Source organism: Topomyia yanbarensis, chromosome 3, assembly GCF_030247195.1.
Source record: "Topomyia yanbarensis strain Yona2022 chromosome 3, ASM3024719v1, whole genome shotgun sequence".
In the NCBI taxonomy this organism is placed as follows: Eukaryota; Metazoa; Arthropoda; class Insecta; order Diptera; family Culicidae; genus Topomyia; species Topomyia yanbarensis.
In genome coordinates, this window is record NC_080672.1 from 193,859,373 (window position 1) to 193,882,603 (window position 23,231).

At 36.8% G+C, this 23,231-nt stretch overlaps 1 protein-coding gene across 2 annotated transcripts in view; it reads left to right on the top strand.

Annotated features, from left to right (window-relative positions):
* The window catches only part of LOC131693279 (mucin-4-like), a 596,199-nt gene that overhangs the window by 338,826 nt on the left and 234,142 nt on the right, over positions 1 to 23,231 (top strand). The window lies entirely within an intron of this gene.

Sequence of the window (23,231 nt, forward strand, 5' to 3'; positions counted from 1 at the left end):
ACCACACCGTCAATCTCCACATCACGAGAAGGAATATAGACGCGATATTCCATCATAAAGAGGCTATTGCTAACGATATCATTGGCCTGCTTCAAGTCAGTAACGACTACACACAGTTTATCTGACTGAACCTTTATAATCTCGGTTACGGCCGAGTAACGTTTTGTCAGCTCCCGCGCAACTGTTATGCTGTTTAACGGTTTATTTTTGGACCAAAAGTATACCACCCAAGGACCAGCGAATCAATCCTGGTAAACCTTGACTCGGGAGGGCTGTGAGACATTGGGGGGCCGTGAGACATTGGGGGGAAGTGGATCGTAGCTAACAACTTCTGTCTTCGAATCAGATTGGTGTTCCTCTTTCCCAAAAGATTTATTTTTGGAGGGATATCGTTCTCCTTGATTCATTTGTTGCGGGAGCAATATGCTCGACCGCACTATTTAACTTAAATCAAAATTAAAAGAAAATCAAAAACAATAAAAATATGGACATAATGAACGATTGGCATAACATATGTTAGGCATAATGGATGATTGGCATAATGTACGTTAGGCATAATGGACGATTGGCATAATGTACGTTAGGCATAATGGACGATAGGCATAATTCACAAAAATATAAAAATAATCGCAAGGCTTTCGTTAGTGATTTCGAGATTTTTGTTTTTCAGGTTACGAAAAAATGATGCTGTGCTATACCATACCTTCGCATAACTCTAGCGAGAGGCTCCAAAATGAAAAATACCATGCGAGATATTCAACCCTTACAAGTGTGTTTTCTATTCTTCTGTAGACGAGATGAAGAAATATCCCTTCAGTTTTGATATAAGCATATTTTTAGCCTTTTAGATGTATCACCAATACAAATGCATCCAATTATTAAAAACAAAACCGTTTTTAATCCACCTAGCGGCGCAATTGTGCTTTTCTCAATCATGAACACGAGAATGTTTGCGTTGTTTATATTCATTAAAAGCTTTCAAATGCATATATTACATTTTATTATTATACATGGCATGGCAAATATGCAAGAAAAGAAATCATGATTCGAGTTCTAAAATTTGGAAAAGAATAAACAGCCACGGTAATATTGAACTGAAAAAAGGTGCGAAATAGGCAGTCCCAAAAAGTCGATTTTTATATAAAAATCTGACATAAAATCACAGACTAACAGACATAACACTCAAAAACAAAGTTTCGCCTGCTTTAACGGTCATTTTAAATATATTTGTAGTTGGGACTGTGGCCACATTTGAAATTATGGCGCCACTGACATATGAACAAGCATATGGGGGATAGACCACTAGTGAAATTTTTTTCCCAAACCTGAGGGGTAACCCACCAGTAAATTTGTGTTTGGGACTGTGAATAAAAGGTGGAGCTAGTGTTCTGGGAAAATTGTCGGATCGATGTTTTTTGAGGGAATTCCCTCATAGTGTTATGTCTGTTAGTCTGTGATAAAATCTCGACGTTTCATGCATTTTAAAGATATTTGGCATCAAAAATACGAATTCGATTTCTGAAATTTCATGGGGTCTCCCCCTTGAAAAAAATTTTGAGTTCCGGCTTATATGGGAATTTCATATGTGGCCGGACGGTACAGTCTATATTTCCGGAATCATATAGGCGATCCGTCCGAAATTTCATAGACATCTGTGCTATCATTTAGGACTAAGTTTGTGAAAATCGGCCCAACCATTTCCGAGAACCTGATGTGTTTGTTAATTTTCAAAGATGGTCGCTTTTCCCGGGCACTTCCGGAACCGTCTATGGTGATCAGTGTAGTCAACGAAAGTTTGTTTGGCCGTTGGTGACCTAGAACTGCAAATTTAAGTTGTTTGAGAGACATTTTAGCGAAATTTTTACCTTTTTTACTTTCATCGGAGTATCGGTTTGAATCACAATTTGCTATGTGATCGCACGCCACAACCCGTAACTCCAGAACAGGAAGTCGGATCGGGATAAAATTTAAGAGCCATCTACGGGGACGCAACATCTTTCATTTGAGATTAAGTTTGGTTAATTCGGTCTAGCTATCTCCGAGAAACCGATGTGACTGTTATTCTGAATTTGGATACATCCGCCGGGGCTTCCGGATCCGATGATGGTGGCCAATGTGACCAAAGAGATTTTGAATGGCTGTTAGTGACCTAGTACTACAAATCGAAGCAGTTGTAGGCACATTTTGGAAAAAATTTCAACATTATACATTCATTGCAGTATTTATTAAAATCGACATTTTCTGCGTGATCGTACTCATCAACCTGTAATTCCGGAACCGGAAGTCGGATCCATTAGAAATTCAAAAGCATTTGGGACTAAGTTTGTGAAAATCGGTTCAGCCATCTCTGAGAAAAGTGAGTGAGATTGTGTTCGCGTACATACACACAGACGCACATACATACACTTACATACACACACATACATACACACAGACATTTGCCGCACTCGTCGAGCTGAATCGAATGGTATATGTCACTCGGCCCTCCAGGGCTCCGTTAAGAAGTCGTTTTTCAGAGCAATTGCAATAGCTTTCTATTGAGAAAACAAAAAAAGGTGCGAAATCCCAAAAAGTCGATTTTTATAAAAAAAAATTCGAGATAACATAAAATCTCGACGCTTCATGCATTTTAAAGATGTTTGGCATCAAAAATACGAATTCGATTTCTGAAATTTCATGGGGTCCCCCTTTGAAAAAAAATTTGAGTTCCGGCTTATATGGGAATTTCATATGTGACCGGACGGTTCAGTCTATATTTCCGGAACCATATAAGCGATCCGTGCGAAATTTTATAGACATCTGTGGGGATAATATATCATTTGGGACTAAGTTTGTGAAAATCGGCCCAACCATTTCCGAGAAACTGGTGTGAGTTCGTTAATTTTGAAAGATGGCGGTTTTTCCCGGGCACTTCCGGAATTGTCTATGGTGGTCAATGTAGTCAACGAAAGTTTGGTTGGCCGTCGGTGACCTAAAACTGCAAATTTAAGTTGTTTGAGAGACATTTTAGCGAAATTTTTACCTTTTTTGCTTTCATCGGAGTATCGGTTTGAATCACAATTTGCTATGTGATCGCACGCCACAACCCGTAACTCCAGAACAGGAAGTCGGATCGGGATGAAATTTAATAGCCATTTACGGAGACGCCTTTTATTTGAGACTAAGTTTGGTTGAATCGGTCTAGCCATCTCCGAGAAACCGATGTGACTGTTTATATACTTCCGCCGGGGCTTCCGGAACCGATGATGGTGCCCAATGTGGCCAAAGAGACTTTGAATGGATGTTAGTGACCTAATACTACAAATCGAAGCAGTTGTGGTCATATTTTGGATAAATTTTCACCATTATACATTCATTGCAGTATTTATTAAAATCGACATTTTCTGCGTGATCGTACTCATCACCCTGTAATTCCGGAACAGGAAGTCGGATCCATTAGAAATTCAACAGCAGTCTATGGGAACGTTGTACCTTTCATTTGAGACTAAGTTTGTCGAAATCGGTTCAGCCATCTCTGAAAAAATGAGTGACATTTTTGGTCACATACACACACACAGACGCACATACACACATACATACACACGCACAGACATTTGCCGAACTCGACGAACTGAATCGAATGGTATATGTCACTCGACCCTCCGAGCCACCGTTAAAAATCCGGTTTTCAGAGCAATTGCAATACATTTCTATTGAGAAAGGCAAAAAGCAAAATAATGAACAGACTGTTGTAACGGCCTTTAAGTGGCAAGGGACTGGAAGGTTACGTATATTTTTCAATATTTAGAGCCATAGTACTCAAGAGAGAACAAGAAGTTGAAGATCGGTTCCGACAGCATGAAATACAAAGTTACTATACGCTCGTCCGGACATGCCGCAGACTCAGGTGTTTCGCATTTCTAATGCCAAAAGATACTGACTCCTACGGTAGCAGAGAAAGGGTTAAGTCGCCGGGTAACTCTAAGCTTGCTCATATGACCCTTTCCTTGCTTTTCTAAATTTTTTTCCTTAAACTCCTTGCTCTCCTTTGAGTACAATGGCTCTTAATATTGAAAAATATACTTCGCCTTCCAGTCTCTTGCTAATTAAATGCCATTACAATATTTAACAAATTGACTCAATAGGTTGTTAACAAAAAAATGAGAAAAAAATAATGAACAGACATTAAGTTTTGGATCCAATGGAAACTTCCAGTGTTATGTGCAGGATCTATATTAGGCTACGAATTCTACGTTTGTAACGATACCGTTTTCGTTTCGGTAACTCATCACATTACAGGAATAAACTCTCTCTCTCTCTCTCTCTCTCTCTCTCTCTCTCACACACACACACACACATCAAAGAGTTGCCGTAGTTCTATTTGTCATGGCCTCGAGAATACAGTCACTGTGCTTAAGAATATAGGAGAAAATTTAGCAATATTCGTATATTCATTGAATGAATAATAATATGCATCATTCTTTCTTTCAAGAGCTGTTCTTCTAGGTTATATATTTTCTTCTTGGACAATTACACCTTGCATGCATGAAGAACTAATCTAAGTTAATCCTTACATCCCCAAATTTTTCCTAGCGTTTATAGGGTTCAAGAAACACGAAAAACTCGCTTTGAAAGATGCTTCTTTCGCAGTGCTGGAAGTTGCGCAATATTTACCTTAAGGTGCTCAACACAATACTCCTGGAAAATTTTCAATATTCTATATGCTAGGAAAAGAAAGACGAAGATAAGCCTTAGCAGTTTTCAATAATAATGGAAAATAATGAAGATATATCAAAATTTCATTTATCAACGCCAACTCTCAATATCTCTGGCGGTACTGCTCCAGCAAAGTTATATCAGACTAATTTGTTGTACCGTCACCAACAGACCCCTTGACCCCAATGGTGGTTACTTAAACTAATTACATTTCAGAATACATATTATTTTAGTTTTTATCGAATTCGTTGTCATGTTGAAGTCAAAAGCCGTCGCCACACTGTTAAACACACGCTGGAGTCCGGTAATAGCGCTCTGGCGCCCATAGTTGGTTCTCCTGAACGGGACTCGCAGAAGAGAGTTATTGCGCAGAGCTCGAACGCGAGCTTGAAGATCGAGGCGTCCGAGGATTGTAGGGCAATCCACCCTGGCAGACAGTAAGTCCGAGATGAACAGGGCTCGAGAGCAGTCCCTCCGGATGCTTAGAGTATCGATCTGTATTAACTGACAACGGTTTTCGTAGCTTGGCAGCTGAAATCTTTTTTGCCAAGGAAGATGTCGGTGTGCAAAGCGTATGAACCGGCGTTGGACGGCCTCGATTCTATCGACGCCGTTCTGGTAGTAAGGGTTCCAAAGAGCAGAACAATATTCCAGTCTTGAGAGAATCAGCGCGCAATAGAGAGATTTTAAACAGTATACGCCCTTAAAGTTTTTCGCTATTCGGAAGATGAACCCAAGCTGTCTTGATGCCTTATCCACAATCGATGATGTAGAACATTTGAAGTCATTGTTGGTTTGAACGTTAGTGCGAAACCATGATGACTCCGAGATCCTTGACGTTAGAGTGTCTTGGAATACTCGAGTCGAAGAGATGGTTGTTAAACTGAATCGGATGGCGTTTTCGCGTGAACGTAACGATTGAGCATTTGCTCGGTTTAAAACCATTCTGCTTAGATAACACCACCTACTAAAGCTCTCCAATTCGCTCTGAAGAAACTCGGCATCGGTTTTATCCCTTATTTGTCGAAACATTTTCATGTCGTCGGCAAACTTTAGGCGGGGTCCTTGTAATTTGATGTTGACGTCATTAAAGTAGAAGAGGAATATCACTGAACTGAGATGGCTTCCTTGTGGGATGCCGGATGTAGCGAAGAATGGTGTAGATAGACAGTCCTTAATGCCGATTTGGAGTTGCCTTCCATCGAGGTAGGAACGAAACCAGCGCAGTAGTTGTCCATGAATACCGAGTTTGTCCAGCTTCGCTATTGCGATATCATGATTGATTTTGTCGAAGGCCGCAGATAAATCCATGTAAATAGCATCGGTTTAATAGCAATAACTTCAGTTCTAACTTCTAATAGTCCCAGTTACTGGTCTTCCTTGTTTTGTGAGTAAATTCTGCCTAAATCAAATTTTTTGGCAATTTAAAAACGTTGTTGTTTATAAACAACATGGTCATGAAGGGGTTGATGTGCTTTATTCATACCTTAATGCAAAATAGACTGATTTTAAACATGTGTATTTAGCCTATTTTAGAGATGTGAAATTTGTTCATTCGTTCATCACTAATGTCTATGGAACTTGAGCAAATCACTAATTGTTCAGATCCAAGCTGTCGATGCTTCCGAATTGAATAAATATAGGTAAGACTGAAGAGACTTGATCCCCAGGGAGATTGATCCCATCATTGTAACTCAAAGGTGGATCACAATTCGTTAATCGAATATACTAGAAAGTTGCGTAGTGTTATCTAAGCATAAATTTCTTTAACACAAAAAAGAGAAATTTGACATGTGTAACCGAAATTTTACCGATTTAAAAAAAATCTCAGAAGAAATGAAGAAGATTTATTTTCAAAATTTTCAAACTTTTATACATCATAATAAAATCACTTACTGCATACTATACATGCATGTATGCGGAATTACAGGAGAATGTCATTTGTATGAATATGTTAGGATTGAGCTGATTTTTTTGTTCAACTATATTTTTACTAAAGTTTGCTGAAATAGATGCTATGGGTCCACTTGATCCCTTCAAATTTGTGGAGATTTGATCCCCTTCGTCATGCTTCATACACACCACTGAAAATAACCAAATTCACATCAGAACATTTGAAGTCATTGTTGCCATAAAATAACAAAAACAATTGTCAAAAATGAACGTTTCATCGTACAGAAATAGCATCCCACATTTGACTTCCTCAACCACAATAAAGACAGCTTTCAAATAATTGCACGGAGAGTCGGGGAATTCGTAAAAAATCAGGCGAGAGATGCGTAATATGTAGTAACAAAAATAATAAGGTACCTATTTGCCCTATTATGGAGGGTACCACATTATTTCATTATTAATTTTATTATTTCGGCTTCTTTGCTTTGTTATTAAGATCCAATTATTTTTTATTCCGATTATAGAGAATTTAACCTTAAGGTCATTCGCCTCTTATCAAGAGCCAATATAATAACAAAATTGTCTTGAGAATGGCGCAAATCTTCTGTTTGAGCGCAGCAAAAACTTTGATCGAGTACCCCAATTATAGCAATCCAATTTGAGCCAATGCGTTGAGCAAAGATGGCAGACGCTGCTCTAACTAAAGGCTTCAGATGGCTAGAGTGATAGTAAAAACAGGGTAAAAATAGGCTTATTATTTTTTTTATTCATTTCGTTTATTTGATAGGCACAAATGCGTTAGCTTGGCGGTGCCAAATTCTTTTATTTTTACATTTTGGATATCTTAAAACTAGGAGGTTACAATGTTGAAATATTTTTTTTCAAAAGAAAAGAAAGTTTACAGCTATCTTAAGACTAGAAATTAGATTCAATATATGTACAAGAGAGGGCCAAAAGATTTTTTTATGAAAAAATTGAAAACAAGGGATTCGGTTTGATATACAAGAGGGGGAGTAATAGTATTTTACGAAATATTTTACAGTTATCTTAAAACTAACAATATAGTTTAGTACACAAAGGGGGGAACAAATATTTATGAGAAATTTCACAGATATCTTAAAACTAGGGATACAATTCTATTTACAAGATGGAGGACAAGAGTTTTAATAAAGAGTAAAAATTATAGCTATCTTAAAACTAGGAATACAAAATACTAATTTGATTTTTTTTAACGAAAACTTATGCTTGGTCAAGATATTCAGAGGGTGGCTTATTTCCACATCAGTGTAGCAACAGTTCTATCAAGGACAGGGGAGAGAAGGCGTATGGTGACAGGGAAAGAAGAGCAAAACTTGCAACTTTCGCTCAAACGGGGGGTGGGGGGGGGGGGGTATTATCAGCGAAACAAATTTGCGCCTCAGTCTAGTAAGTCGTCGATTACCGGATTGGCGATGGTATTCTTCGGACCCGCGGGGAATCCTTCAAAAGTCATCGGACCTCGAGTCGCTCTCCCTTCAGTTTCCTTCTATGCAGGCGTAGTGGTAAGGGCGATGGCGGTTACATAGTGGCACTCTGGAGCTGATCGGTTCCACAAGGCAGGAGTAAACTCTAAAAACGAGAAATAAAAAGAGAGGGGCTAAATTGGGATATTTATCGTTTTTATGAAAGTATAAATAAGGGACATATAGGGGAAATCACGAATAGGCTTATTATCCTACATGCTATTTTAAACACGTTTTAAATTCGCTGAGAAAAGTTATTAACTAAAGAAGCAGTATGACCTCAAATCAAGTGGATTTTATTATTAATCATAGTAACCCTGTTTGAATAGCTCCATCGTTATACAAGTGTAAACTAGACTTGCCACCCACCGCTCGCGTATGGCAGAAACAGTTATTCAAAGAGGGGTGCTATGATTATTTTCACAAACTTACAATGTTCCCCGAATATGTTCAGTAGACAGTTTGTCTTCACATCTCGCCCTAAGCAGAAGCAAAAGATCGTCCCGCGCAAGTGAAACAGTCAATTCTACCTAAGAATCAATCGGTGCCTATCACACAAGCAGTCCATATAACAATAGCCTATACCTACTGTGCGATATAGTGATGAGTGACGGTGCCCAGCAAAAAGCAACCCAGATGAGGCCGAATTGTGTTGCTGTTGATTTTTCAAAATGCCCCGTAAGACCAGCCATTCGGGAAGTGGAACAGTTATTAAAAGTGCAGATGGAACTCAATCTGGCTGAAGTGAAAACCCTACAAATGCATCATATCAAACATTGCGTGCTGATTTCGTTCAACAACATTAACCAAGCTGAGTCATTCGCCTCGCGAAACAACATGCAGCACACTGCCGAATGCGGCAATGTTAAATATAGCATTCCCGTATACATCGAGAACGGCGCTGTAGAAGTAGCTGGACAACACTGGCAGTATTCCGTCCCCTAGAAGAAGGATCTCAACACGCAGCAGAAAGCTGCGCCTGAACGAGACCAAAAATTTAACGTAGTTGTTTTTTTTATTTATTGTAAAAAAAAACAAACAATCGGCCTCGTCGAGCTACCGCATTTGGGCCTAAATAAATTTATTAATTATAAAAAAAAATGTTCAGTAGAAGAATACCTTTAGAAATCTATAGTGTTCTGATTAATTGATTGATGAGGTGATTTTTTAAGAATTTATTTTCAATATAAACCGATTTTCCATACTAATTTCCATATAAACTTTGAATTTTTTGGAGGGTCCGTAGACACAACCGATCGGTACCAAAATTTGCACAATTACTAAGGGCCTTGAAAGGAATCAGTAGAGCCTGGTGGAGCTATAAATCAAAAATTGAACCAGTCTAATGAGTACTAATTTGTCGAATATGTAAAATCTATGCATCTCACTGCACGAATAGCAAACTGACTTTAAAAATCCTTCTAATCTAATCATTCATAGTTTTAAATGGCAAACATTCTTGGTGACCAATTTTGCAATAAGCAAAGCTCTACTTGTCTTTCAGTAGAAGAGTTCATGTAAATATTTAGCAGTAAACTATTCAAAAGTCACAAAACTTTTTTTTATTTCCATAGTGCGAGAAGTAGCATACCTAATGACTATGGTTTTAAGCACTTCCGAATAGACTACAAGAAAAGTTTAGCCCTACAACGGTTTCGTAACTTTTTCTATTCTAATATGCCTAGTTTTTATTGAATTTATGATTAAATTGGATAGTTTTATTTAAAAAAAAGCCAGGCAAAGCAGCCTTTTCAAAAATATTCGCGTTTTGTAAATTTTATTATGCAATATTTCAATTTTTATAGAACCAGTCTTTAAAATACGTCAAAATCTCCTTTTGTCTTAATATTACCATAACTTTGGAAGTGTCTAATCGATTTTTACAATCCATACGGTGTTGTAAACATTATTAAATTGCCTTTTGAACAAATAGCAAATAATAAAAAAACGATAAAAAATGAATTTATTCCGATGCTTGTTTGAAAAACAAACGCCAATACAAACAGTAAATATACATCAAGATGCAGTAACGAAGTTAAAACAGAAAGGTGGAAGGGACAGACCAGTGCTTTGTACGTTCCAGAGCCTGGGCTACATAAAATGAGTAATTGAGTGGTGCGTAGTACATATTATATACAAATCATATTCACGAATGTGTTTTGTCTCTTTTGTCCACAAAACCAAAAAATATGATAACGATCCAAGCGTCTTTATAATTATATTATATTTATAGCTTTATTATATCAAATAACAGATTTTATTGTTCAGCAATGTTGAAGCCTATACAATTTGAAGCAAGTTTCTCGCTTACTATGTATCGATATTTTGCTTATAAAAAGAAGTAATAAATTTTCCGAATTATATACACATGACAAAACACTAACGTAAACGGTATTGTGGGGTATATTTGTACCGCAGACAAACTTTAAGCGGGCACTGTTAGGTTGGTCAAGTGAAACAAATAGGTTGCACCTGCTTAAATGGAAGTTTAATAATCAAATTGATTTATGATAAAGTTTGCTTGCAGTTAAAATAAATCATAACGGAATAACAGGGATTGCAAATAGCTCAGGGGTACAAATGTACCCAACAAAAAAGTTCTAGGGTTAATAATGAAATTAAAGTAAAATGCGTTATGTAAATAATGACAAATACATAATTCCATTAACTGGAATGAGATGTCTTTATTTTTGGGTTTAACCGGAGTTTCCCGAAATCCTTTTTACCCGACCAAAAAAGGGTTTCAACTTTGCTTTAATTTGCTAAATCCTGTACTTCATGCAAAATTCTGTTCTTTGGCGATTTTTAAGGATCATTTACATTTACAAGTTGAAAAAATATAAATGCAATTGTTATTCTTTATGTGACTGACTCTATAAGTTATTCATTTTTGGTGAAGTTGAGTTAGTACACACCAAAAAATAATGAAATTTAAACGACATGTAAATCAATACTGTAGATAGTAAGTGTTGATAATAAATTAAAATAAATGGTCTTAAATTATACTCCTACATAGTATGCGGGAAACAAACAAAAAAAATCATTTCGAGCGAAAATATTGTGCAAAAAAACCATATCAAATAGTTCGGTTTCAAATAAGTGTGTGCTCAAAAATATAACTACTGTAGTGCTAGTAAGAAATCCTTTCCGTTAACAGAATGTGTGAGTGAAACAAAAGCAAAAGCATTACACTTTCACGGATGCTTGCATAATTCTAGTACCTCAAAAACAGAAAAGGATGGAAAAAAACTTGAGCGACGCTTGAGGGAATTGGATGGAGGAAAAAGAGAACTGGTTGAGTTTTTGAGAAGACGTAGATGAAAGCAGTTCAGTGCTTAGTGAAAGTGAAAGATATATAAAGTGAAAGATATATAAAGAAAATGGAGAAATCCGAGAAATACGAATGTAAACATACAGAGTAAAGCCATGTCAAGTGATCCTCGAATTTTTCGCAAAATCACCGATCTTCATAAGGTATATTTTATTGTATAGGGATTTTGGTGAATAGCTTTTGGTATAAATATTTCGTTAAAATACTTTTTTTCTTTAAGATATTAACCCTTAAACTTTATTGCATCATAAAATTGTAAATTTTATATCTTAAAAAGTACTGAAGATAATTCAATGAATTTTTGCACACTTATGGAATGATACTTGCACTATCCTATAAACATGTTTTTACTTTATAATTTTGTGAATAACGGTACTTTGCATCTATTTAAAATTTTCAATTGTATTTTTTCTTGTAATCATCACGATAAAAATTTTCAAAACGTATATCAAATTATGCAGCAATCTTTCACCTTCAATAATCTGTATTGATAATTTTTTCATTTTTGTTTCTATCGAGAGTTATGGAAGATTCTGTAACAGTGCGTTCCTTCAACGCACGGCCCACCTTGATGCAGCCCGCGAGAACGTTCATATTGGCAACGTCGCACGTCGCTACATCAGAAGGCGCATCGCGTGGGGAGTGCGCATCGCATGTCTAAAAGAAATCACATCTCTCTATTATCGCAAAAGGGTAAACTTTTCTATACGGATTATCGAAGTTGATTTTTTTCCAGATATTTTGAGATTCGTTAGATTTTTTTGACCGAAGTGCACAACAAAAATTATAGTTGTTTAATATATTTTATTATTATTATAATTTAACGTTACTAACAATTAACATCTTTAAAAACACTTTTGCTAGTCAAAATACATCTACGTTATATCCAAATTCATTTTTAGTCTACAACATTAATATATGAAAATGGAAAATCTTATGCCAATAGCATTTTATTTCACTTTTTTTTCGTCGAGTGATATTACCTTTAAACAACGATGTGTCTTTTGAAAAAAGTTTACATAAAATCAAGATACGACGAACATATTGATGAAATTTTTTAACGGAATACATCATTCGTGTGATCGACCCATATTTATAACATAAAACAATCGATTTTTTTTAGGAAATATTGTCTATCTTGAGATAATATAGCATTTCGCCGAGTTGTATAGTATCTGTATAGGAAACAATCAAGTGCGATCGAAACAAAAACAAACGTTAAAACGTTTTCTCACTCGCACTGATGCAAATCAAATCAGCGCGTAATTTAACGCACGACCCGATGGCGCATGGCTGAAAAGCCGCAATGTGGATTTAAGAAAAGATTCGCAATATACCGCTCAGACAGAACCAACTGAAAATAAAACGTGGTGAAGTATGTCAATTTGCGAAAAATATGTAAACGCAGGTTAAAACATGCCCACTGCTCAACTTTGCTCATCGGCTGGCAACATCCAAGCGCGCTTGTCCGAGGTATTGAGTGACAGAAAATTAAATAATTCCTGAACAATATAATAACGCTAAAGAGCATGCAAATTACTCAGAAAACATTTACTTTCAATTATCCATAAAGAAAAGCTTGTCTTTTTGCTTTAATCTCAGAGATGCCAATTTTGAACATGCGATACGCTCCTTCAAAGCGATGCGCATTAGGATGTAGCGACGTGCGGCGTTGCCAATATGTATGTTCTCGCGGATTGCATCAAAGTGGACCGTGCGTTGAAAGAGCGCACTGTTATAAAATCCTCTATAACTAGGAACAGAAATGAAAAATTATCAATGCAGATTATTAAAGGTGAAAGATTGCCGCATAATTTGACATACGTTTTGAAAGTTTTTAGCGTGAAGAACACAAGAAAAAATACAATTGAAAATTTTAAATAGATGCAAAATACCGTCATTCACAAAATTATAAAGTAAAAACATTTTTATTAGATAGTGCAAGTATCATTCCATAAGTGTGCAAAAATTCATGGAATTATCTTCAGTACTTTTTGAGATATAAAATTTTCAATTTTATCATGCAACAAAGTTTAAGGGTTAATATCTTAAAGAAAAAAAGGAATTGTAACGAAATATTTATACCAAAAGCTAATCACCATAATCTCTATAAAATAAAATATACCGCATGAAGATCGGTGATTTTGCGAAAAATTCGAGGATCACTTGACATGGCTTTACTCTACAACGATTGAATCAAAAATTTGATTGAAAATTACGTTAAAATCAATTGGAGCATCGAACAGCATACAACTTTACCCTTTCATTCGTGTAATATTACATGTCATTCATTTTACAGCAGTATTCGAGTAAAAATACATTGAAGCGCCATGGTTTTCCGTTTAAAGGAACTGTAATTTTCAATCCACGTGTAAAATTATAGTAAAATTCGTTGAAGAAAGCACGACAAGTCGTGTGTATTTGTGGTGGAACTTAATTTTACATTTATATTCAAGCTCCAAATATGTGCTCAAAAAAATAACTACTGTAGTACTAGTAAGAAATCCTTTCCGTTAACAGAATGTGTGAGTGAAACAAAAGCAAAAGCATTACACTTTCACGGATGCTTGCATAATTCTAGTACCTCAAAAACAGAAAAGGATGGAAAAAAACTTGAGCGACGCTTGAGGGAATTGGATGGAGGAAAAAGAGAACTGGTTGAGTTTTTGAGAAGACGTAGATGAAAGCAGTTCAGTGCTTAGTGAAAGTGAAAGATATATAAAGTGAAAGATATATAAAGAAAACGGAGAAATCCGAGAAATACGAATGTAAACATACAGAGTAAAGCCATGTCAAGTGATCCTCGAATTTTTCGCATAATCACCGAACTTCATAAGGTATATTTTATTGTATAGGGATTTTGGTGAATAGCTTTTGGTATAAATATTTCGTTAAAATACTTTTTTTCTTTAAGATATTAACCCTTAAACTTTATTGCATCATAAAATTGTAAATTTTATATCTTAAAAAGTACTGAAGATAATTCAATGAATTTTTGCACACTTATGGAATGATACTTGCACTATCCTATAAACATGTTTTTACTTTATAATTTTGTGAATAACGGTACTTTGCATCTATTTAAAATTTTCAATTGTATTTTTTCTTGTAATCTTCACGATAAAAATTTTCAAAACGTATATCAAATTATGCAGCAATCTTTCACCTTCAATAATCTGTATTGATAATTTTTCATTTTTGTTTCTATCGAGAGTTATGGAAGATTCTGTAACAGTGCGTTCCTTCAACGCACGGCCCACCTTGATGCAGCCCGCGAGAACGTTCATATTGGCAACGTCGCACGTCGCTACATCAGAAGGCGCATCGCGTGGGGAGTGCGCATCGCATGTCTAAAAGAAATCACATCTCTCTATTATCGCAAAAGGGTAAACTTTTCTATACGGATTATCGAAGGTGATTTTTTTCCAGATATTTTGAGATTCGTTAGATTTTTTTGACCGAAGTGCACAACAAAAATTATAGTTGTTTAATATATTTTATTATTATTATAATTTAACGTTACTAACAATTAACATCTTTAAAAACACTTTTGCTAGTCAAAATACATCTACGTTATATCCAAATTCATTTTTAGTCTACAACATTAATATATGAAAATGGAAAATCTTATGCCAATAGCATTTTATTTCACTTTTTTTTCGTCGAGTCATGGAATTATCTTCAGTACTTTTTGAGATATAAAATTTTCAATTTTATCATGCAACAAAGTTTAAGGGTTAATATCTTAAAGAAAAAAAGGAATTGTAACGAAATATTTATACCAAAAGCTAATTACCATAATCCCTATACAATAAAATATACCGCATGAAGATCGGTGATTTTGCGAAAAATTCGAGGATCACTTGACATGGCTTTACTCTACCACGATTGAATCAAAAATTTGATTGAAAATTACGTTAAAATCAATTGGAGCATCAAACAGCATACAATTTTACACTTTCATCCGTGTAATATTACATGTCATTCATTTTACAGCAGTATTCGAGTAAAAATACATTGAAGCACCATGGTTTTCCGTTTAAAGGAACTGTAATTTTCAATCCACGTGTAAAATTATAGTAAAATTCGTTGAAGAAAGCACGACAAGTCGTGTGTATTTGTGGTGGAACTTAATTTTACATTCATATTCATGCTCCAAATATGTGCATGAAAATAAACTTAAAATTACAAAATATTTTTTTCTGTGTACCTACTTAAAATACAGTATAAATCTGGAACTGGAACAACATGTAACATGCAGATAGGAAGTGGCATTGACATTCGTCCAATGTTCCATACAATGTCACTAATTTAAGCAAGGACGACCCATCAGACTCAAGTGCAAACCGATGACAAATATTTTCAAAAATTATTTTAAAAAACCTGTTTCAATCCACCCAGCGGTGCAATTGTGCCTTTCTCAATCATGAACACTAAGATTCCATCGTTGTTTTTGTTGATTCCAAACTGTCAAATGTATATATTACATATTTATTATACATGACACGACAACTATATACAAGAATAGGTCAAATCGAAAACGTGAACCATCAGAACCAGTAATCGGCAGCATGAGACTTAGTTTGGTCGTCTCGATCAGCTGGTGGGAGGAGAAGGGTTATGTTCGCGCCAGGAAGTGTAGTGTAGGAAGGATACTTTATGCCCAAATGGACTTATCACCGAAAATTGCTTACAATTTTTTTTTGAAACAGCCACAGCATTACCACAGACTAAGAGACAAAATATTCGAAGACAATGCTTTGTCCGCTTTAACGGTCATTTTAAATATATCTGTAGTTGGTACTGTGGGCGCATTGGCGATAATGCGGCCATTGGCATATGAACAAGCACGCGGGGATAGACCAATAGCGAAAAATCAGCCCCCTGCCAAGGACGACGTCTCTGTACAGCCAGCATCACTGCCATGAAAATCAAAACATTAATTTTGAATCGTATGATTAAAAGCTGTAATTAGTTACTAAATGTTGATTTTCTGAATAATATGGTATTAAATCATCCCACAAGATGCAAAACGTCGTGTGGAATGCTTGAATATCGTGTATAGTGCCGAACATAATTCTTTGTTTGGGGCTTTGTAGCTATAACGCCCCATATATGTAGGTCGCTGTCAAACTCCATATGATGGTATAGGGTTGCCAGGAGGCTGCGAAAAATTGCTCCCAAGTGTGAGGGGTAACACTCTAGTAAATGAGAATTTGGAACCGTGCACAGGGCTGGAAACGTGACATTTTTTATGAACGTCATAAGCTTACAAACTTTCACGCTGCTGTCCGAGCAGGAAAGTCATACACGAATTTCATGGTTGGTGTACGTATGAATGTCGTTCAATGAATGTAATCTCTTTGGTGTGCGTGAATGCCGCCACACAGCAGTTTTGTTTCCCGCCACCAAGGCTGGAAGGAGTCATTTCGAATTTCATTTTAATGCGAAAGTTCGGGAAAAAACCAACGCGACCGCCACGCTCCAACTGTACCTAAAGCTGTTATGCATGTAAACGGACGAGAGAAAAGCAAAAACGTTCGTGCTGCTGAGCGTGCCTGTTACATGTTCGTGAAAGTTCGGTTATTCGGCTTGCTGCCGTAGTTGGGTTTCGTTCGCTAGCTGTTGCGAACGTTGCGAATGTATGTGAATGGACCGTGTGTTTAACTTTCATCATCCGTTGCGTTGGAACTGTTGCAAATAAATTTCATAGCAGCGGTTCAAAATAAATGTAGTGAACGACATTCATGGCTTATATTTGCAAGATTGGAATGTGCGTCAGTCCATTTTTCGCTTGCTATAGGAAAGGACTGGCAAGCAAACTATTAGAGGTCACATAGTATCGTTGAAGGGAAAGTTGTTGGCCATTGAAAATCTATAGTTTTGTATATTTACAATGCGCAGAGTGGGGGGGGGGGGTCCGCTGATGCCTCGAAATGGAAATGTTTTCAACTTTTCTGTGATGAGGAGGAAAAAGTTGTCCGTTGAAAATCAATAGTTTTCTACATTTACAATGCGCAGGGGGTCCGTCGATGTGTCAGAATGGAATTATTTCCACCTTTTTTTAATGAGTTTTATATTCTGGTTGCAGTTGAAAATCGAAATAGCCCAACTAAAGCGCATCTGGTATAGATGATGGGCAAGTTGATTCTCTAACATGTACACAAAAAAACAAAAGGCGCAAGATCGAAGTTCGATTTTCAACTACAACCAGAATATTGAAGGGGAAATTGTTGGCCGTTGAAAATCAATAGTTTTGTACATTTACAATGCGCAGGGGGTGCGCCGATGAGCCAAAATTTTTTTTTATCAACTTTTTGGTAATGAGTTTTATACTGAAGAATAGTTTTGGACAATTACAATACACAGGGGGTCCGCCGATGCGACAAAATTGATTTTTTTCAACCTTTTGGTAATAAGTTTTATATTGAACAGAAGTTGTTGGCCGTTGAAAATCAATAGTTTTGTACATTTACAATGCGCAGGGGGGTCCGCCGATGCGTCAAAATGGAAATGTTTTCAAGTTTTCAGTAATGAGTTTTATATTGAAGGGGAAATTATTGACCATTGAAAATCAATAGTTTTGTACATTTACAATGCGCAGGGGAGTCCGCCAATGCGTCATAATGGAAATGTTTTATTAATGTAGAATACATTTAAGCTTTCAATATAGGGGTCCCGTTTCAAAATATCGGCTGCGGCGCAGCGTCAGATTTTGAACGTTAATAACTTTTATCATACTTAACAGAATGATTTGATTTTTAGGCCAATTTGTTGAAAATATGTTCCTCTAGGCTGTATTAAAATTTGAAGTATGTATAACATGCACTAATAACAAAAAATTGTGTTTTGAAAAATCTTTCGAAAACGACTCGGAAAAGTGAAAATTTTGAAAAGTTTATATATAGTTCCACTACATGTTTGTTCCTATGATTATTCGCATTGGGTTGCTTGACGAGAGCAGTTGGTGGGGGAAAGACGGCATATTCCTTTGGTTAGGCCATTAGAAGCTGGACGGAAAGGAAAGGCTCATGCACGGCACGAGAACGAGCGAGAAAGCGATTGTAGTGCATATTAGAGCGATTATATAAATATCGGTCGGTTGGTTTTTCTCATCATTCGTTCACAATCGTACTAGCAAGCAGTGAAGTCAGTTTAGAAGTCCGCCGGAGGGAAAACAGTTGGCAATTATCGCCGTTCGCAGAAGTGCCCCAGCTACTGGTTGCGTTAAGAAGCCCCTTCGCTACCAACTACCGACCAGGAACTGTCGCCCTGCCAGATATTAGCCGCAATTAAAGGTCAACGAAGCAACTAATCTGCAGGCGATCCTTCCAGCGTCTGGTTCGTGAGATTGTGTAGGACTGCAAAGTCGTCGAGCTACGCTTACAAAGCTCAGCCGTAATGATGCCCCAAGAAGTCAGCAATGCCTACTTGGTCGGTTTGTTCGAGAATACAAAACAGTACGCCAAGCGCGTAACTTTCATACCAAATACAACAAACTGGCTAAGAAATACGATATGTGGAAGGAAACAGAATTTAAATTCTAGTGAAAATTTTCAATAGGACGTAAGTAACAATGAGAGATTCTCTTTGGGGTCTTTCTCTTCTGTTCATTACTCGGCCATTTCAACATTTACTAATAAACTCTTTGCATAATATTCTAGTAAAAACCGTCGCCTTTCGATATGTACTGGAAAATTAGTGCAAAGTGTTGTAATGACGTCGTAATAAACGAAAGAGAAAGTAAACAAAGAGAGGCTCTCAATGTTACTTACGTCCTATTGAAAATTTTCTCTAGAATTTTCCTCTCTCGCTCGTTTTCGTGCACTGCTTTTCCATTCCTTTCTGCTGCTAATACCATCATAACCAAAACGAATGTGCGTATTCCCCCGCCATCCCATGGCCAGTGTTGCCACAATTGCATGTTGCTATTACACTTTGAATTATTTTATCGATCCTCTAGTATTGATAAAATATAGAACGTGCAAAGTACACTAGTCGCATGCTTTTATTCGAACTTTTTGGCAGCCTCCGTTGATTAACTGCATAAATCGATTTGTTTGTGCAGCTCCTTGCTAGTAGCAAACTAAATAGCCTTTATCAGCGCTAACAAATAACACAAAAGAATTTAAATTTGTGAAAATATTTTCTTTCCTTCTTTTCAAATCTTCAACATTCTTTGAAAATATTGTTGGAATGTTGTTATTGAAAAACTGAACATGCAAGTTTGCTAGCACTGGCCACTAGATTGAAGGCGATGGAAAGACAGAACATTCGTTTTGGTTATGCTAGTATTCGTAGCAGAACGGAAAGGAAAGACACAGGAATGGCACGAAAACGAGCGAGAGAGCGATAGTAGTGCTTTCTCGTGTGTTCATATATGAATATTGGTCGGTCGGTTTTTCTCATCATTCGTATTCATTCAAGCACTAGCAAGCAGCCAGTCCACTGGAGGAAACCAATTGGCAATGATGACGGACGGAAAAAGTGTCCCAGCTACTGGTGGCACATCGCAACCAACTACCGATCAGGAACTCTCGCAATGCCAGTATTTCGCCCCAACTAAAGGGCAACGGAGCAACTAATCCGCTGGCTAACATTCCAGCGTCTGGTTCGTAAGGTTGTATATTACTTCAAAGTCGAGCTACGGTTACAAAACTCAGGCGTAATGAAGCCAGTGATGCCTACTTGGTCGGTTTGTTTGAGGATACAAAATAGTGCGCCAAGTGCGTAACTTTCTCGCAAAAGAAATCAAACTCACAGTGTCCGCTGGGAGTGGGCGTAAATTACAATAAAAGCAACGGTTCTTTTCAGGACCAATCAATTGTGTTCTAGTGAGAGTTAAACTGAAACTTTCATTTTAAGGTGTGTAACAAATTTTCAACAAGCAACATAATACGTTGTGTGGAAAGAAGTAGCTTACACACGGAACAAAAATTTAAATTATCCTCTCGCTCGTTTTCGTGCACTGCTAATTGGTTAAAGGAATGGTAATTCCCTTCTGCTGCTATTATCAGTATAACCAAAACGAATGTGCGTGTTCCCTCAGCATCCCTCTAGTGATCAGTGTTGCTTCAATTACATGTGTTTAAGAGAAACGTTGAAGTCGCATGCTTCTATTCGAGCTTTTTGGCATCCTCCGTGAACTAACTGCATTAAATGATTTGTTTGTGCAGCTCCGTGGTAGTAGCAAAGAAAATGACCCTACCAGCGTCTGATTCGTGAGATTGTGCAGGATTTCAAAGTCGAGCTAAGCTTATGAAGTTCAGCCGTAATGGTACCCGAAGAAGCCAGTCTTGTCGTTTTGTTCGAGGCTACAAAACAGTTCGTCAGGTACGTAACTATCATGCCAAATATATCCAACGATCCAGCGCATCACCATCAACACCAACGCCGAAACCAAAGGTTCTTTTCAGAACCACCATTATTACCATAGAGAATTATTTGAAAATTTCCCATTCAAACGTGATTCTGTTGAATATTATTAAATTTAAATTAACGTCTCGAATTGATGTCACGACGCTCCGGTTATGTTACAGACATTACCCACCCATCTTTTTATTGTGACCACGACTAACGGTTTAATATAGACACCCCATTTCAATATTTCGGAAGGAACAGAAGGTCGAGTTTGGAAAGTTTGTAACTTTCATTGTACTTAACCAAATTACACAATGTTCGCACTAATGATTCAGAAATATGACCAGGAATATTTTATTAGATTTGTAAGTATGTATAATTTACATGAATAAAGAAAAAAATGATTTTCAGGAATCAATTATTATCTGTTCTGCCATTGGCCAGTACTATGCGACTTCCTCATGCTAACAATTCATTTCATCGTTAGCCATCTCCCTCACCAAGACCAACAACGCCAACAAAAACGGTCCTTTTCAGAACCACCATCATTTTCGTAAAGAATAATTTGAAATATTCCTCGCCCAAATCACCTTTTATCCGAAAATTCCAATGAGTATCAACATATTTGAAGAACGTGTTCCTTATGTATTCTACATCTCTCCGGTTATATCGCAGACATTACCCACCCATCTTTTTTTTTAAAGTTTTCAGTAATGAGTTTTATATTGAAGGGGAAATTGTTGACCGTTGAAAATCAATAGTTTTGACATTTACAATGCGCAGGGGGGTCCGCTGATGCGTCAAAATGGAAATGTTATCATCTTTTTGGTAATGAGTTTTAGATTGAAGGGGAATGCGCAGGGGAGTCCGCCGATGCGTGAAAATGGAAATGTTTTCAGTTTTTTGGTAATAAGTTTTATATTGAAGGAGAAATTGTTGGCCGTTGAAAATCAATAGTTTTTGTACATTTACAATGCGCAGGGGGTCCGCCGATGCGTGAAGATGGAAATGTTTTCAGCTTTTTGGCAATGAGCTTTATATTGAAGGAGAAATTGTTGGCCGTTGAAAATCAATAGTTTTGTACATTTTCAATGCGCAGGGGGGTTGATGTTTTTCCCTGCATCGTAAAATATATTAGGCTTATTGTACGATCTGTGATGTATTTTTTCGAATAATTTCCGCAATATGACTTTTATCGATTAATTTTAATTACAGTAATGTAATTTGTTCAACAAAACATGACATGTTTCAATTGCAATACGTTTTCAAAGTAGTAGCTACTTTCTCCAGTTTTTTTTGTATTTCGGTATAACGGTTTACGAGTTTCCACCATTTTGTGATTTATAATGATAATACAGTGAAGACCCGTTTTTATCAGTCCATTGGTGAATTTTAGGCTGATAAAACGGGGACATTGACAAAATCGAGAAATATTTTTTTTCTTTTTAATCAATCGATGCTCTTAAAATATTCTTGTTTTGTCCCTAGATACAGCCGCTTAACTCTTTTCGGATCTCTAAGATAACAAAATTATGCTCAAGAAAGGATTTACTCGAAATCAACTTGGTTTATCTGCTAGAGCCCATCAAACTGCTATCAATTTCTTTTTTTTTTTCTTTTTTTCATTTTTCTTTTGATACGCAATTCTCACTTCGACATAGATCTTTCATGAGGGCCTAAATCAGTGATGCCGCAAGTACATATTTATTTAGAAAGGTACAGATTTCTGAAGCATTTTTAGCACAGATTCTGTACGGAATCCCTAATAAATATCTAATGATCCAAGAGCCTAACGACCTGTTCAGGGTATCATCCATACAATATGTAGAATCGTTGGACTATATGGGTTAAAGTTTGTGTATAATTTTTTTTATTAGGGTACAGATCACACTTTTTTTTTAAATTACAGATTTTTTACATGACAGCAAGGTAAAATAATTTAATCCTGCGATGCATCCCAGTAAACAGTTGAGCAGTGATGGCAAGAATTTGAAGTGGAGCTGGTACTGATTGAGATTGAACTGAAGCTGACATTATAATGCAATATGCGAGAAACATGCTTCCAGCAAATCAAAGGGATGATGTCTAATAAAAGCTGAGTGAATCTTCTCGGAGTGCATACGTTTACTCTGACGTACTCCATTTGAATTCCTGCAAGCCGGTTTCTCACATCTTATTGATATTTCCAACCCCATCTCAGTTTCTCGCCGCCACTCTGTTGGCCACCTTTGGTTGGCAAACAAAGTGGCAGTGAGAATTTGAGCTGGAGCTGATATTGACGTTACCCAGTCAAACTCATCCGGAATTCTAACTGGTTTCCCACACTACTTTTACAGTGAACGGCAAGTTACGGCGCCGCCTTTTAGTTTACTGGGTTCTTGCGGAATTCCAGCTCAAATAAAACAACCGAGTCAGAATGTCTGGTTTGATTTCCCCGAATGGAAAATTTA